The following is a 17,141-nucleotide window of genomic DNA, read 5'->3' on the forward strand; positions in this document are numbered from 1 at the left end:
AAATAATATAAAGGACATAATTATATATAATTTTTTTTTTTTCTCTCATCAGTATAAGGTCTGCCATGTGTCAAATGGTTTTCTAACAAGATTTATTATATCACAAATATATTTAATGAAAAATATAAATAATTATATATTACTAATGTATCTTTTGCAAAAATATTTTTCTTTCATATAATTTTTTATATCTTCTTTCACGTTTATTAGGTATATGCAGAATTTTCAAATTTGAATATTGACTTGAAATATATGAAATATATAGTTTTGCTTTACTGATAAAAGTTACATTTATAATATTTAGTGATCATTTTTTATATATTTTTTAATATTAAATTGTTAAATTGTATATTTTGTTCAAAGCAACCGAAGTGGTTATTAATGATAAATATAATTTTATTTAAAATATTACCTTCCGGCTGTGGTTTCTAACTAGTTTAAACTCTTCGTCTAAATTTTAAAAATCACACTAAATTTAAGATAGAAATTCTATTTTTATATTACTAACATGCCCAATGTTAACGATAGCACTGCATGGATTCTAAATTTTGGAACAAGGTATACATTTGTAAAAGTAAACACCATTCTTAGAATTTGTATAATAATTTATACATTTATTTCAGATATTGAAGAAGAGTTTTAATTTCTTGCCTTTATTATATTTATGTAAACGATTATACCAAAGCAGCTGCAATTTTATGATGATTGATACAATGTTGGGGATCTAATTCTATACCAGATATATAAAAAATATACATATTTTTAGATTTATATAATCTGACTATGATTTTTATGTTTTTACTTATTGATATTATTGTTTTTGTTTAATAACTGTACTTATACTTTTATAATTAATTAAACAAATGTGTTTAATAAAACAATGTTTTTTTACTTTCTCAAAATCTAGTAAACTTGCGTAATTTGCTACCTACGTTTTAAGAACGATTATTTAATGAAAGTGATAAAACCAAGATATTTTGTGTGGTTTGAGAAACATTTTTAAAGTTATGTGCCGCAATATTCTTCTCCGGCATTGCATGCTAATATAAGTATGGAAAACCGATATATGCACTTTTCGAATGTACGAAGAATGTCGTTATGAGTTTTATAAGAAATAAATGTCTCGGGTATGAAAATCTTTATTTTACGAATAAGAGAACGCATTAAGTATTGGGTAAAATAATAAAATTTGTAATAAAATATGATAATTTGAAAATGTTAAATACATTTCTCAAAGTAGGTGAATTTTGTCCTCAACCTTATTAAATTTCTTAAATACCCCTTTCAATAGAATAAATTTCTGAATAAAAAACGTTTTAATTATTTTATTCTAGATGTGCAATGATGAAATTCTCAACGAAATAGCAATCTTATATTTAATCTAAATAGCTAAAATATACATATATGATATACATGAAAATCAAAAGGTTTGATCAAAATATGATATACATGAAATAATCAAAAGGTTTGATTATGCTTCCATTAAATTTAAACCAAGATGGCTGCTCCGTTTGCTCCACCAGGTGGGGAAGCCTAACAACAACAAAATGGCCGAAACTTAACAGAAGGTTAGCTTGTCAGTTGCATCGCTCACACCTTGCTGTCAGCGTCGTTGTTATTAATCGTCAGTAATAAATCATGTGCTCATATCAAGTATTGTCTAGAATGTAATCAGTGCAGTTATGAACTATTTCGTACAAAAATTTATTAATGATAGTGCTGTTTGAATGTGAAAAATCAGACATTTATTTGTGGAACAATGGTAAAACTATATTATGAAAAATTGGCACATTCGAAGCAACTTTGTTTGCAGTGTATTACGTGATTAATGAAGATCAACAATAAGCAGGTGAATTTTATCATGGGAACTATGGCGCATTGGGTGAGTCCAGATTAATTTAACCACTGCATGTATTTCCATATATTTTGCTATTACATTTTGATGAATATTTAATTTCTTGTGTTCTGTTTAATATTAAATTATTTAACAGATTCTTATCTCTTATATAAAATAGCCACGAAAGAGAAAGAATGATCTGCATAATTATACCACTTACATTTTATCAGGACAGATTCTTCATCACTGTGATTTGCTCATTTTACAATTAATATTATTTGATATTTTTAATTATTATATAACCGTTTTAAATTTACTCATTTTACTCGTATATGATTGATTAGGATGGTTAATAATTTTAAAAATTGGTGGCTGCTTTAAAATGTGTAAGTAAAATTCACACTATAGAAAAAATTGTTGTTAAAGATGAATGATGCATTTATTTCTATTACGTTCATATCCGGGCGGAGTCATATCCGACTGGAGTCATATCCGTCCGGAGTTATATCCGGCTGGAGTCGTATCCGACCGGAGTCATATCCTGCCGGAGTCATATCCGACCGGAGTCGTATCCGACCGGAGTCGTATCCGACCGGAGTCGTATCCGACCGGAGTCGTATCCGACCGGAGTCGTATCCGACCGGAGTCGTATCCGACCGGAGTCGTATCCGACCGGAGTCGTATCCGACCGGAGTCGTATCCGACCGAAGTCGTATCCGACCGGTTATATCATATCTGATATAACTCCGCGCGATATGACTCCGCCCGACCTGATTATTTTTATTCTTCGAATGTTAAATTACGGTACGGGAAGTTCCAGCAATTTGCCTTAAGGCTCGATGCCATGCACCCCACTAGTTTACACATCCTAAACTGGCCATATTCTGGTCTATCGAGTGAAAATAATTCAGAGTTCTACGACACCCATCTACAAATTTATTTTGATCGAAAAGGATTAAGTACAAGCAAATAAATAAATAAAATATTCACCCTTCCACTACAATATGCTATTTTGTAATAGCCATTTTAGTAATCCAATTGTTTTTTATTCCACTTGATAATTGATGTCGTTTCTTTGTAAATTATAAAACTGTCTTTTTGTGACAAAAAGTTTCATTCAAATTGTTTGCTTTGTATATTATACTCATTTGAATCCTATTTCGGTTACTCTAGTTAGGAATATATATAATGATTAATGACTTCATCCAAATGAAATGATGAATCAAATAAAATAAACACAATTTGATAACATATGATCAACGTTCACCTTCTACATTTTGTATTTTTACTGAATTCGCACAGAATTCAATTTGTGGGAATCAGATTGTGGAATATTTACTCAGTAGTGAGTGCATCCCATAGGGCAAGGATATTAAATTTTACTTCGAAAAGATCACATCGGGGCGTATCAATAGCATATATAAATCCTGACTATAAATTGTAATCTTAGATTAAAAGGATGTTGATTTTGAAGTAAAACTTTTTTAGGCGCGACTAGGGTGTAAATCCGTACAAATGCAACGGAAGTCCGTTACGGAATAACTGCACGTTATTCGATTTCGATGAAATCATTTCAGGTCGATTGTGATTAGTCGTCGTGTATGTGAGTAGAGATCTGTCGTTGTATACGTACCGGCATCATCGTTGTATGCGTTCCGATATTAGCAAGGAAATCGGCATAGATAAATAAACATTTTAAAGTTACATCGTAGTACAAATCTTGATTTAATGAAAAATGCCTGAATCAGAAGAATATTTTATCCTGTTCCTTAAAATTAATAAAACAAATTAAGCATTTGTGCCGTGTAATAAACGTATGTTTATTGATTACAAATGATTTCTATATTATTCGTAGTTTCTATAAATCTTTGAAGTTATTAAAATGCAAAATATTTTTTAGGCAAGACAGATATTACAACTGTTCAAAGAATGGGATTATATCGCCAGGGAAAAGGAAAAAAATACAAGTAGCCAATGAATGTATGTTAATTTCAATTACATGAAGTTCTTCAAACACAATTACATGATGAGTGAAGTTGCTAAAACAATACTTGTTTAACCGTTGTTTAACATGGTCCACTATATGAACGACTATTATAGAATTTATTAATCAGCAATTACTTCATTTCTCTAATGAAGGTTCATTTCTAAATGCTAATTACAATGACAAACCGATCATGTCGTATTTGAAGTATGACTTTAATTACATTATTGTTTTTAAATATTATACATATTTTTAATGCTATTATAATTTATAATGTATCATTATATAAATGTATTTGATGGTTGACACTAATAAATGTGTGCATCACGAGTGTTACCATATTATTAATAACCATTATTCAAAATTGTTATATGATGTATTTATTTTTACTTAAATACCATCTTGTACAGTAGCAAATAAGTTTTATTTTAATTGCGTGTGAACCTTACGCGCACTCTTTTTTTAATATAATCAATTTTTTTTATCTATATTCTATCCAGAGAATATTTTCTGGCACGTGTTGGACATATAAAATTTTGCATATCCGCAGAAAAAATTTATGATGTCCATAATCCTCTTAATTCGATTCTATGAATGCTGTGTCACAGGAGATTTCGGCGACGATGCTCGCACCCTCACTACGATAGGGAAGCGCACATAAAATACATCCGAACGAGCCGCAATCTGAAATATGAGGGTCCTTTCATACTAAATTACCATAATAGAAAATAATGGAAATATATTAATTTTTTCAAATATTTCCGCTGCAAACGTTAATATTAGTTAATAAAATATTATAGTCAATATAGTAAAAAAGTTAGTATTTCCATTACCAATTTTATTTATTTGTAATGAAATTTTCTTTCGAATAAAAGCCTACTTTTCATCATTATTTTTACATCTATTCATTAATTGAGTTTAAACTAAGTATGGAGTGCCCAAGCATTCACCGATCTTAAATAATATTCATTATTTTTTCAAATTTTTTGTCTTTTCCAAATACTAGTAAATGTTTTGTATATCGTGCATTAATTTTGGACCAAGAATGATAATGGATGTTACGTATGATTTTTTGTAATATATAATCTTCGTAATTAATTTTTAATTTTTCTTTACTGATTTTTGAATCCTTTAATAAATCATTGCGGTGTGTTATTCAAGTTACAATGCTTTCTTAAAATAGATTTATTTTCTCTTATCAATTTTCGATTATCGAGCTACAATCGAGCTATAAAATATTGACTTACCAAAATGGTCCAAAATGTGATATAGAATAATGTGATGTCTATATTGTTTAAATGTAACAAGTAATTTTAATTGAAATGATTGAAATCTAATCCAAAGTAATTTTAATTGAAATGAATAAAATCTAATCCAAAGTGAAATCATTTTATGAAATTGATGTTTTCCACTTTCTTTTAAAAATATTTTTTTTAAATTCAACAATACATTACTGTTGTTATATTAAAACTGAATTTTGTTGATATTTTTGTAATATGATTTCAATTATCTTTTCTGCATAAATCTAAACTAGTTTAAATCATATTAAACGCCAGAGTGTAGAATACTCTTTCGTTATGATAATGCTCATTGTTTCGTTGTAAGGTAGATAAACATTATCATATCTAGTACAAATCTTGAACGTCGCTTCCTAAAATGTTCAAAGATACAATATGAAAACGATATTTTTTATAATTCTTATTGTGAATTAATATTGATAATAAAATATATAACTTGAATACATTCATGAATATAAAAATCATGGTATTTTTATCATTTTTTTTATAAATTATCCGAATTGTTATGCTTGATATTCAATTTCTGACCGATTGATGTGGGAATTGCTTACGAAATTTCTTCGAATTTTTGTAAATTATAGCGACAATAATAATTAAACCAAAATCTGACCATGTTATATATACATGGTGGTAAATTAAATACTATGTCCAAAATGTAGAAGTCTTACAAATTCTATATCGATTTCCGACCATGAAAGATGATTACCACGATTGCCTGATTTTCTGCAATATTTAACCTGCATCATTAATTAAATATTGAATATTTTTTTAATGATTTTTTTGAATTAAAATCAGATGATATATTATGAAATTTACTATTCAGTATGAATACATATATTTCAATCCTTAGTCGATATGTTTCAATCAATACTTAACTTCTGTTAAGGGGCACAACTAATGTGAAATTTTCAAAAAATCGAATTTTCAATTTTTCCATATTTTGATAGATAATACCTATCAAACATACCAAAATTTTAAATTGATATCTTAAATAGTTTTTGAGTTACAGCCATTTGAAGAGTATATATATAGTATGTATATAGTATAACGATCATTTTATCTTTAAACGCGTTTTTTTCGAAACAGCATTTTCCGAATTTGCTGCAGCGATTACTCAAAAACAAATGATCCGATCCGATCACTATCAATTTTTTTTACATGTTCTATATATAGTCAAATGAACTATCGATTTTTTGATCGGATCAAAAATCGAATTTTGGCAGTCCAAAAACGACCAAAATTTTGAGTAAAATTCGACTTTTTTTAAAAAAACGCCGTCATTTTGTCAATTTTTGATTTGTTTTCTTTATCGTAGTTCATTTTACAGACAATATTATCTAGTTTAACGAGATTTTTTTTTAAATTTCATCCACGTAGAAGGCCGGAATCACTGCAGCAGTAAAGAGCCTTTTTTGTCGCTTCGTTCGAGATCGACGATAACTTAAAAAATATTCAAATTTTTTCTTCAAAAATTTTTTTTACTATGTATTCTTAAAACATGTATAAATATATTCCTAAAATTTTGAAATGATTGATAATGTAGTTTTTTTAATATAAACTCCCAAAAATCACCTTTTTTTAGGCGGATATAAAACTATATTCATCCTAAATATGAAAGTAGGGAACGAAATAAAAATATTGTAACCCTTAGCTTAGTAATAGGTTCATATAGAAAATGCAGTGCATACATAGACCTTATGCACTTGTACTTTATTATAGACTTGTGTGTTATACACAATATAACTTATTATTATAAAAACACATCTGCTCTTGATTACTATGCCTTCGAATGAGATGCTCGTCTAATAAGGTTAATTACTTAAAATTGAATTAAATCATCTGTTATTTAACGAACTACATTATATATTGAGAACCAATGTCACATGGTGTTGCTAGTGTGCATCAAGCCTAAAAGAGCCGATCTCGCGGCGGTCATGCGCGCTGGATCGCGGCGAAAGCTCCCGGAACGCGGGACGGACGGTGATCGCAGGTCGACACAGATAAACTGGAGGGGTTTCCCCAGTTTCAACGTGTTACGCGTTACGTGATAGTCTCAGTGCGCCCGGAAACCCAGGACTGATAGTCCGAGCTTTCGTGTCGCGAAATTCGATAATTCGGTACATACGTAAATCAAAACAACGCGCGCGAACTATTTTTAACTGACGAAAAATTTGAAAAAAAATTGATTTATTTTAACACTTTCGGGACGGCACCGATTTCAAAACAATCTACTTTACCGGCTGTAAACTTGATTTCATTGTGTATGTTATGCAATTTGTTTGATAAAAATTTGTGGTCATTGAAGGACATACATTTTTTAATATTAATTTATTTTTGATCATTTTATAAAGAATGGTGACGTTCAAAACAATTTCCAAAATGCATAGCTAGTTGATTTTGACATGATTTACAATAAAATATTGTTCGCCGCCTTCCTCCTGGTGCTTTTCTGTCAGAACAGACAATACTATCCGTTTTTCTTTTAGAATTTAGAATATGCCACTGATTAGTCGGTATATTTAGTCATTTTTTTGCTGCCATAATGGTTTGTTTTTTTTATTATATTGTCTAATAATTCATCTGTAAAATCTAAAATGAAATAATCTATTGGATGTCTTATATTGCTTGGTATTTGTAGTCGCGGTGTTTGTTGATGTATTTCAAACTCGATTATTGAAGGAGAATCGGCACATTCGCTAATGTCTTCCCGCTCTTCATTTATTTTGTCGAACTTCTTCTTTTTGTTGGTTGGATAATATCATCATCACATTCATCACTATCATCGGTGCGAATAGTGATTTCGTAAAATTTGTCTGTATGAATGTCTATTTGAAACTCATGTTCACTACTGCTTAATTCACAAAATTTACTAGTCGTTTTGCCATATTTAAAAGCGCTCGGTCGTTTTAAATATTAAAAAAGACCATATAGCAAAGAAAAAGGCTAAAAATACTACTAAAATAATTTAAAATTATTTTCAAAATACAATACTGTTTATCACTGCTATATGTAATTTATTCAACTTTTCGATGCAAACTGAGTCATTATTTATAAAATAGCCTGTGCCTCACAGAGTATGTTTGTCCACTGAGGTGGACAACCGTCCCCAAAGTGTTAAATATTGAACATATGTTCAGATGAGAATAATTGAAGCAATTAATCATAAAACTTGTATGAAATGACAGTATTACTTAAGCCATATATGTGATTAATTAGTAATTTAAATTCAAACAGCGAATGAAATAAACTTTTTTATTTTACATTATATATGATGCAGAGTTCTGTTTCATTTTTGTCTAAATCAGTTAATTAATTTTAAATGAAGTCCTTGAATGCCTTTGTTTAAACTATAATTAGGTATAAATCTCTTTATTATACTTCTCATATTTAAACAGAACTTCAAAATCTTTGTGCTAATATTTATAAATAAATAATTAATTAATTAATTAAATATAAATATTCATTATTTATTAATTAAAATTATTTTTACGAGTATTGGCTCAGTATCCATTTAACAGTAGTGACAAGCAACATCTAAAAAATAAAATCAGTTAATTAATTAAAAATATGAACAGTATCCCGTATCTCATCATGTCAAAAACATTGCTGCTGAAAGTCTAAAGTGAGCTCCAACTTTACCACCTAATCTTGAATGTTCCTGAGAAATTCAATTATCTCTAGACGTGCAGTACGGATAAAATTTCCGCCTTTACTATGAAGAAGAAGAAATACCGATTTTTCTATTTGACGTGACTTCCGTCGCAAATCACCATTAATGTTAGAATCTTTGTTAAAAGCGGCCCTGTTGCTGGTCGCCTGGGGTATACTGACAGCTGGTGACATCCTGGAAGAAGGACGGCGGTTTGACAATTTGAATAATGAGACATTTATAAACAATACTAGTAGGACGATAGATAATGCCTTTGATAATCATACAAGTGATATAAAATTTACCAGAAAGAATTCTGGCAATAATCAGATTGATGAAAACAATAATACTGTTTTATCTCATGCAAATATATATCAAGATGTAAAAAAGTTAGATGTAGATGTTAATTATACAGCGAAACCGGAGTTTGTACTTAATATATCAAACGTAATTGAACATGAAAGAAATAATGACAATAACAGAAAAGACAAAAAGAATGATGCAGTTCACAAAAAACAAAATGTAGCGGAAAAAGAAATTCAACATATCTTGCCAACAACGGACCTTGTAACTCAAAACAGATCTCAAAATGAATACTTATTCCATTTGCAAATCGAAGAAGAATTACGGAAAACAAATAACATTAGTCATATCTTTGCGAAAATTAATAAAGAAAGACAACAGAAAAAATATTCTGATTTATCTGAACTTGGTAAAATCACATTTCAATATCACATCATTAAGAAGAATAAAATAAAACCAGGGACTCGTTACAAAAACAAAATGACAAAAATAAATCAGATACGTTCCACACAAATTTTACCAATAAAAAAGGTGCTCATGGGAATAAGGCAGAACACACAAAGGATGGAGAAATATTGTTGGCGACGAGAAAAATTGACAAAAGTAATTTATTCGAAGCATTATCATTGCCTGTGCACCCCAAAAAGGTGACAGAGACTTATCAACAATATCTCATACCTTCTAAAATGAAAAGGACACTTGAAGTGATAGACATATCAATAGTGTTAATAACTGATCAGTGTAATATGTCAATAAATAACCATGTAGAAGCAATTAATTTGAAGGAATCTTTAAACTCGTGGTGTCTTTTGAACGGTTTGCAGTTAAAAAAGCGAATTCAGTTTCTTGTAAATAATGGTGAGTCTTAATTATTAATTGATGGTTCGCCTTTTACTTACTTATTCATGTTTTATTATTAAAAGTTATGATTCGGATTGTTCTTCAGAAGTTATATTCGAAAATATTCGATACAGCCTAAAATGTATTCATAATTATTTTTTGTAGAGTTTCATGAGAAACGTTCAGATTAATTTTTGATAAATTTCAGAATATACCTTTTAATAAATTTTATTATTTTTTCTTTATTATGATCAATATCATATAATATTGAGATTCTGCAATTTACACTTCTTCGTTTGTCTTGAAAAATCAATTGAAAATTTGGAATTGTTTGTTTAAAAAAATAAACTAAAAATTAATAAATTCATTACTTCAGCATGAGATAAAAGTTACGACATCTTAAATTTAAATAAGTGGAATTATATTGCAAATTGTTTCTTTAATGAGGACATTTGAATAATTTTTCTGTTGACTACGAAAACGTTTCAAGATGTTTTAGAATTTTAAATAATTACTTTGTTTTGCTTTCATTTTTATGATGAACTGAGGGAACATTGTGAATATATATTTATATTTATACAACTTGCAAATAATCTGTCTTTTAGACAATTTAGTTGCATTTAAAAATGTAAAATTTGTTAGCGAATTTTATTTAATTAGAAATAATTAAATAGTGTATAAGAAAGTAAACAGCTTTTATTCACGATTCATAAATTTATTAAAGAACAAAATATTCCTTCAGTATTTTTTTCAATACCGTTCGAAGCATTTTCTGTTTATCGAGACACGTGTCACGTTCGCATCTTTATTTTACTGATGTTATTTTTCTCAAATATATAAAGCTTATTGATTTTCCTAGGGAAGTTACAAAAACAATAGAAAAGTGTTGAGGGAAAAAATGTAAACACATCAATAACTCACTTGATGACACTGTTATAAAGTAAACAAAGATTTTTCTATTAATAGTTAATTATACTTACATTAAAAAATGTGTCAAATTGCATTTTCCAATATTTTGCAGTATATGATGCTGGTGGTGTTTTGCTTCATTATTGATTTGATACAATTACAGAAATGTGATGTGAGTGATTCGTAACAAAACTATTCATTCTATGCTAATTATTTTAGCATTTGTGTCTGAAACTGTATGAATTTAAACTTAAAATCCTGTTAAATACAGGAATTAACCTTAAGGCCCGATGCCATGCACCACTAGTTATTTTTAATTTTTGTATAGAAGGATGGCAATCATTTACACTATAAACTATAATTTTACCTCAAATAAATATTTTATTTAAGCCACTTGGGTGTTCAATCGTATATTTGCGGTATTCAAATCTGTCCCACAAATTCATTCAAGTGTACGTATGCAATATAGAAATTATGTTCTCGTATGCACATTTGCATGTATTATGCAAAATGCACTACGTTCCAGAAAAGTTGCACCGAGTACAAGTTGCAATTGTAGTTTCAATGTAGGTGAGGAAATTGGAAAGCGATTATGTATGCGAAGATGTTTCGTGAGCACGTCTTCGAGGTGTTGCATTTTATATGTGAGGACGTGTCGAATTAAACGTCGGCGGTGTATTCTCCTCTTGCAGGAAATGGCTATTTATAATACCATATTTTCTAACAATAAGTAGAAATATTTCTATAAAAAATATTTTAGAGGATTTCTTTTAGAAAAATCTAAAACAATTCAAAACTATGTTCTCTGATTATATGATAATTTTAAAGACAATATTAATACAATTCTCATATATCTTCTATATATATAAAAATAAGTCGGGTTTTTCTTCCTGACGAAAAAACTCCAGAACGCACGAACCGATTTCGACAATTTTGCATTCGTTGGAAAGGTATCGGGTTGTGTGCATGGCACCACAAAATTCGAGTAATGACATTAGTGAGAACTATCAGAATTATGCTTGGTTAAGTCAACGAACAATTCTTGCCGCAAAGAATAATGATGTACACGCACTGAATTTTACCATTCAATCAAAAATTGCTGGCGATTTGGTGACATACCAATGATTCTGACTGGTCTTCTATTTGACTTCAAACGATTGCAATTTCCAGGTCGCCTTGCGTTTGCAATAACAAGTCGCAAGGCCAATCGCTTAGTGTAGGCGGGATAAATTTCAAATAGAATATTTAGAAAATCATTGTTTTACACATGGACAGTTATACGTTGTCTGTTCACGAGTTGGAAAACCATCCGCTTTGTTTGTGTTAACTTCAGACCAAAAAACAAAAAATGTGGTTTACCAAAGATCACTTCCATGAAACGGATAATTTGCGGATTCACTTTTATTTACTTAAGGAAGTTCAACTGAAAAATACTTCATTTTTGTAATCGAAATAAATTCGTTACTATTGTGCAATAAAATCAAATTTTTCCTTTTCAAATATAAACAAAACAAACAAAAAATCTCTTCATCTCTCTCACGAAACCATCTGGCGGCGAAACGGAGTTCGTCGGGTTTGCTAGTTCTATATAAAAATGTTTACCTTAGAAGATTTGCAGAATCTTGTTTCATAAACCTATATTATAAACATACATAATTCTTAAAAAATACATTTTTGACTTATTAATAATTGCAAGAAAACTATTTTAATTTCGCAGATATTTTTTAACCCATTTTAATTTACATTTTCCTATTGATATAAATGCAAAAACCGCTCGTAGTAAAATGCTTGCAAGGAATTGCAAGAAAATTTAAAACTTATTTCAATTACACTAAGAAATTTATTTATGACATTTGCTATTATTCATTATAAAACCTATCACACTTTCAGTCCGGTATGCAAATTATTCAAAGCTACAACTAAATATTTATTGCAACTTCTAACGCTGCATATAAAATAGGAATTAAATTCGAAATTAAATTAGTTTGACGTGGTTCATGCAAACTTCTAGATTTTACATGACGATAATGTTACAAGGAAAAACGTATATGAACTTAGATTTTCTATTATTAGATTCTACGTATTGATTGAATGGATATTAGTGAATTAAAAATGCAAAGGATTTCTAAAGATATTTTTGGTATTTCATTTAATGTCTATCACTTGTAGTGCACGCAATACAAGTGGTATGAATAAAAGATGGTAATAGAAATTTTGATTGGCATGGACGGGAATAGCTAGAAATAAAAAGACAGAAAAGACAAAAGACATAAAAATTATACAACGAACATGAATCTACTAAAGCAGTAGTTCAAAAGTTTGTAACATTATAATTATTAATAATAAAACTATTTTTTATAATTTTGCAAAGTTATTGTGATGAAAATATTAATTAATTGCTTATTGTTTGTTACATTTATCATTAAATTATTCTATGCTATCTTTTCATTCAATAAAATAAAAAAATATAATTTTGATGTAAAGATACATTCATGTGGTATGCTTGTTGCCTTCACATTCATACTAAAATCAATGTTTTTCGTATAAATATCTATCTTGAAGACAAAAAGAAAATAAAATCTTCTAAATATAGCCTTTTCTGAGAAATATTTTGGCAATGTATAAAACCATTGCAGATTTTTCCTATCGTCGATTTCTATTTAATGACGCCATTCAATCGCTTCGTTGAGCACCAACGAAATTGCGCTTTTACGCGCCAATTACTCACTTGATGACAAATCTATTTGAAGGTAAAACAAAAAAAGTCAACAAATGCGAAACTGAAGGTATTTGCGAAAATTTATGGACACCAGACCGAATGCGTAGTTGATAAATAGTCGGCGACAGAATGATGCCAATATTATTTATCTAGCTTTCAATGACTTGAAATTGATATATGCAAAAATATCAACATATTTGTACGGTACTGCGTTATATAAAAAATGGGACGATTAGTATTTTTTATGTTCACTGCAATTGCAAAATATTGAATACATACCCTATTTGCCATAAATAACAAACATATATAGCATAGTTTTCGTGAAAAGTTCTTTGGTATTTTCCTGAGTGAGTTAAGTGCCACATATTTATTTTGTTGAAACTCTTTAAAATCAATTCAATAACCTTGCTTTGGTTATATAATTTTTTAACATTTTTTTTATAATTTTATTTGAACAGCGATCAGAATTTATGGGTTCTATGAGCTGTTGTAATTAATATCTTATAAACTACATTTGTTTTTATTACAGATGGCAACCCAAACAGTTGTCACATCTCTGTATGATAAATTTTTATTACAATCTCTGTAATAGGGCAAGTATGGTGCAACAATGCCGGGTGAGGGCTATTTTCACTTGGAAACATATTACTATCTATATTTCCAAATGAAAATTGTTGTCACTGTTGCCTGACAACAGGCTGCTCAAAGTGGGTATCGAACCCGGGACCTCTGAAACAAGCCCCGTCGCTCTTAACCGCTTACCAACGGGCGAGTCCCCAATTTTTTTTTAACATGGTATATTTTTGCGCAAACATAATGAATTGATATAATAATGATCAATTGATTTGATTGAATTACCTCAATTAAGTATGATTTAATAAAAACCGTAAAACACTTGAGATGAAACTTGTCCAACATCCAATTATTCTTAGTGTTCTAGAAGCTGTTCTGATGTATTTTCTACTACTACTTAACTTTATTATGAGGTAAAACAATAGTTGTTCTTTCTCTTCGTGATAAAATAATTAGACACTTCTAATAGTGATGTGATATACTGAATAGATGCCCCGAAATTGAGAATATATTTTGAATTGAGAATATATTTCACTACAGATTGATATCATTTTGTACGTAGCGCAGGATTCGAACTTGAAACCTTGTGATTGGCCAAGACAATATTTATAAATTTACAATTTTTTTTAATAATTGTTGGTTTTGTATCAGAAACAGGAACATTTTTGCGTAAAACAATTGCACTTTTAATAATTAAAAATTTAGACGTGTTAATAATATCATGACAATAATTAACTTTGAAAATAATTTAATAGAGAATAAATTTTGAGTTTTAAGCTTAAGATTTGAATTGTTTTTGAGAAAACATATATTGATTAGAAGGATAATAATGTAAAAAAGCGCACATTTATAATTTCTTCAAATAAAATTAATAAAATATTAAATAAAAATACCCAAAATAAGTACTTATATATTATAGTTAATATACTTCAGTGATCATTTTTACTTCAATACATCTCTTTCGACAATATCAAAAATCATTTCATTCCAAAATCAACTCGTACAAGTTCCACGTGTTTTACTTTTGGATTTTTTAATCCCAGTGCTTCTATCTTTTGTCCGGGGAGGTTTTCTGCTATGACCAGTAAAAATAATTCAAACTAGATTGTTGGCTTGGAATATTTCCAGTGCTTGTCCCCATGCTTGGCATCGTGTGGGTGCTTGTAGACCTCGCAGTTTTGGAAGTTATGGCTGGAAGTCTATTCGGATTATTTTTGGAGACGGTCACTGTTTTGAATGGGTTGATCTTTGCCGAATCGGTTTTGAATGGTTTTTTGACTACCATTTTGTTTTGGCTGGAGACGGTCACTGTTTTGAATGGGTTGATCTTTGCCGAATCGGTTTTGAATGGTTTTTTGACTACCATTTTGTTTTGGCTGGTACTCGCTGGGGTCATCAAGAGATTTAAGGAAGGGCATTTGGTGTGTACTTGTAGATTTGTTCTCTCTAGTCGAAGTGCAAGCCATTTTGCTGGTGCTTACCATTTTTAGATGGTCTGATGGCTACTAAGTTTATGTCACTATCATTATCCATGGTAAATGGTAAATGATACTTTTCTTGAAGTTCAATTGTTCTAGTTAAGTTTGAAGATGGTCTATTTAACTAGCTTTTCATATGACTATTTTTATCACTGATTTGTTTGACGTCATGGATAACGTTCAATTTTTAATTAGCAAGGTTTCTTCAAAGGTTTCTACTAGTAAGATAAACTTATTTGTATAACAGCTTTATTATCGGGCTGTTATTTGTAAATAATTAAAGCAATTTTTTTTTAAAGTTTATACTGGTGCTACGAGATTTTTATACAAATGTGTCTACATTATATTGCTTATATATTACTAAAAGTATTTATATGTTCTAAGCAATCATTTTTTTAAATTTTCTAGAGATCGAGCTTTTATTATATTACCATGCTCGGCGGCGATAATAGCCTTGATTTTCTTTTTTCTTCTCGCTATAATTTGGTATTCTGGTCTTTTCCATCATACTTAATCATTGCCTCAGCGGCGCCGTTAGTTTCTTCGTCGTTCTAAGTAAATCGCTCGGCGAAATGAATGAAGTTTCTAAACGCTAGATTGAACACTGAGTCAGAGGCTCCGGTGAAGCAAATGGGGGTTCTCCGAGCTCGCCTAAATCACAAAGTGTAAGATATACTTGTGTAAGTTGCTCCTTACATAATGAACGCTGATATCTTCATTCAAAGTCGATGGATTGTGAACTGATTTGATGGCAAATTAAATAAACCTCTTAAACACCAAGTCACTGTAGTAATTTTTAGATGGGGGATGATCAACCTACACTATATTCTTTAACAACTTTAGATAATTTTCATTTCTAATCAATTCTGTGAACACTTATACATACAGATACTGCCAAATTGAGAATCTTCTGATTAAGAGCAATCTATAATTTGATTCTTACTTCTGTACTAATTATTATAATTTTCATTTATTCGCTTCATGACGCTCCACGTGTAAAGTCTTCCTCGCATATTCAAATCTAAAATCTTCATTCAATTTCAACTGAATCCGGCGCGAATTAAGTAAATTACTTACATACAAGCACTGTGAAAATGAGATAATTATAATATCCTGAACACGTGAAGTCTACATCTCTCTGAACGATTTTTCATTATAATTATAATCTCTGAATAATTTTGATAATTGATATTTATACTTGGAGTAGCGTTTTAGGTATAGGATCTCTGTTATTATTATAATTCGATGATTACGATTTGATTCGATGATTAATTAAATAAATTGCACGTCCAAAAGCTGTTGATCTGAAATATTATTTAATTAATTTTTAACTATATTTAGTTTCTGTTCTTTTTTATGTTACAACTTAAATAAATAATACCGCGAATTTTGAATAATATGTATTTATTCGCGGTATGACATTCAATGTCAAAATATCAATACGTCTAGTAATCGTAGCTAAAAAACAAATAGTCAATTTTTGAAATAACTAATATTTATTTGATGTATTGCTTGATTTGTATATTCAATATACATAACACTTTTTAAAAG

The 17,141-nt window shown here is 29.4% G+C and overlaps 1 protein-coding gene across 1 annotated transcript in view; it reads left to right on the top strand.

The window, feature by feature from the left end:
* The first annotated feature begins 1,611 nt into the window (after positions 1–1,611).
* Positions 1,612–17,141, top strand: part of LOC113370175 (retinal guanylyl cyclase 2-like) — a 105,025-nt gene continuing 89,495 nt past the window's right edge. Inside the window, 1 exon segment of the mRNA XM_026610848.1 lies at positions 1,612–1,882. The gene's annotated coding sequence lies outside the window, so the exon portion shown is untranslated.

The sequence above is a fragment of the Ctenocephalides felis genome, unplaced genomic scaffold, assembly GCF_003426905.1.
Source record: "Ctenocephalides felis isolate EL2017-DRISC unplaced genomic scaffold, ASM342690v1 CF-g0.4_SCAFFOLD_01492, whole genome shotgun sequence".
In the NCBI taxonomy this organism is placed as follows: domain Eukaryota; kingdom Metazoa; phylum Arthropoda; class Insecta; order Siphonaptera; family Pulicidae; genus Ctenocephalides; species Ctenocephalides felis.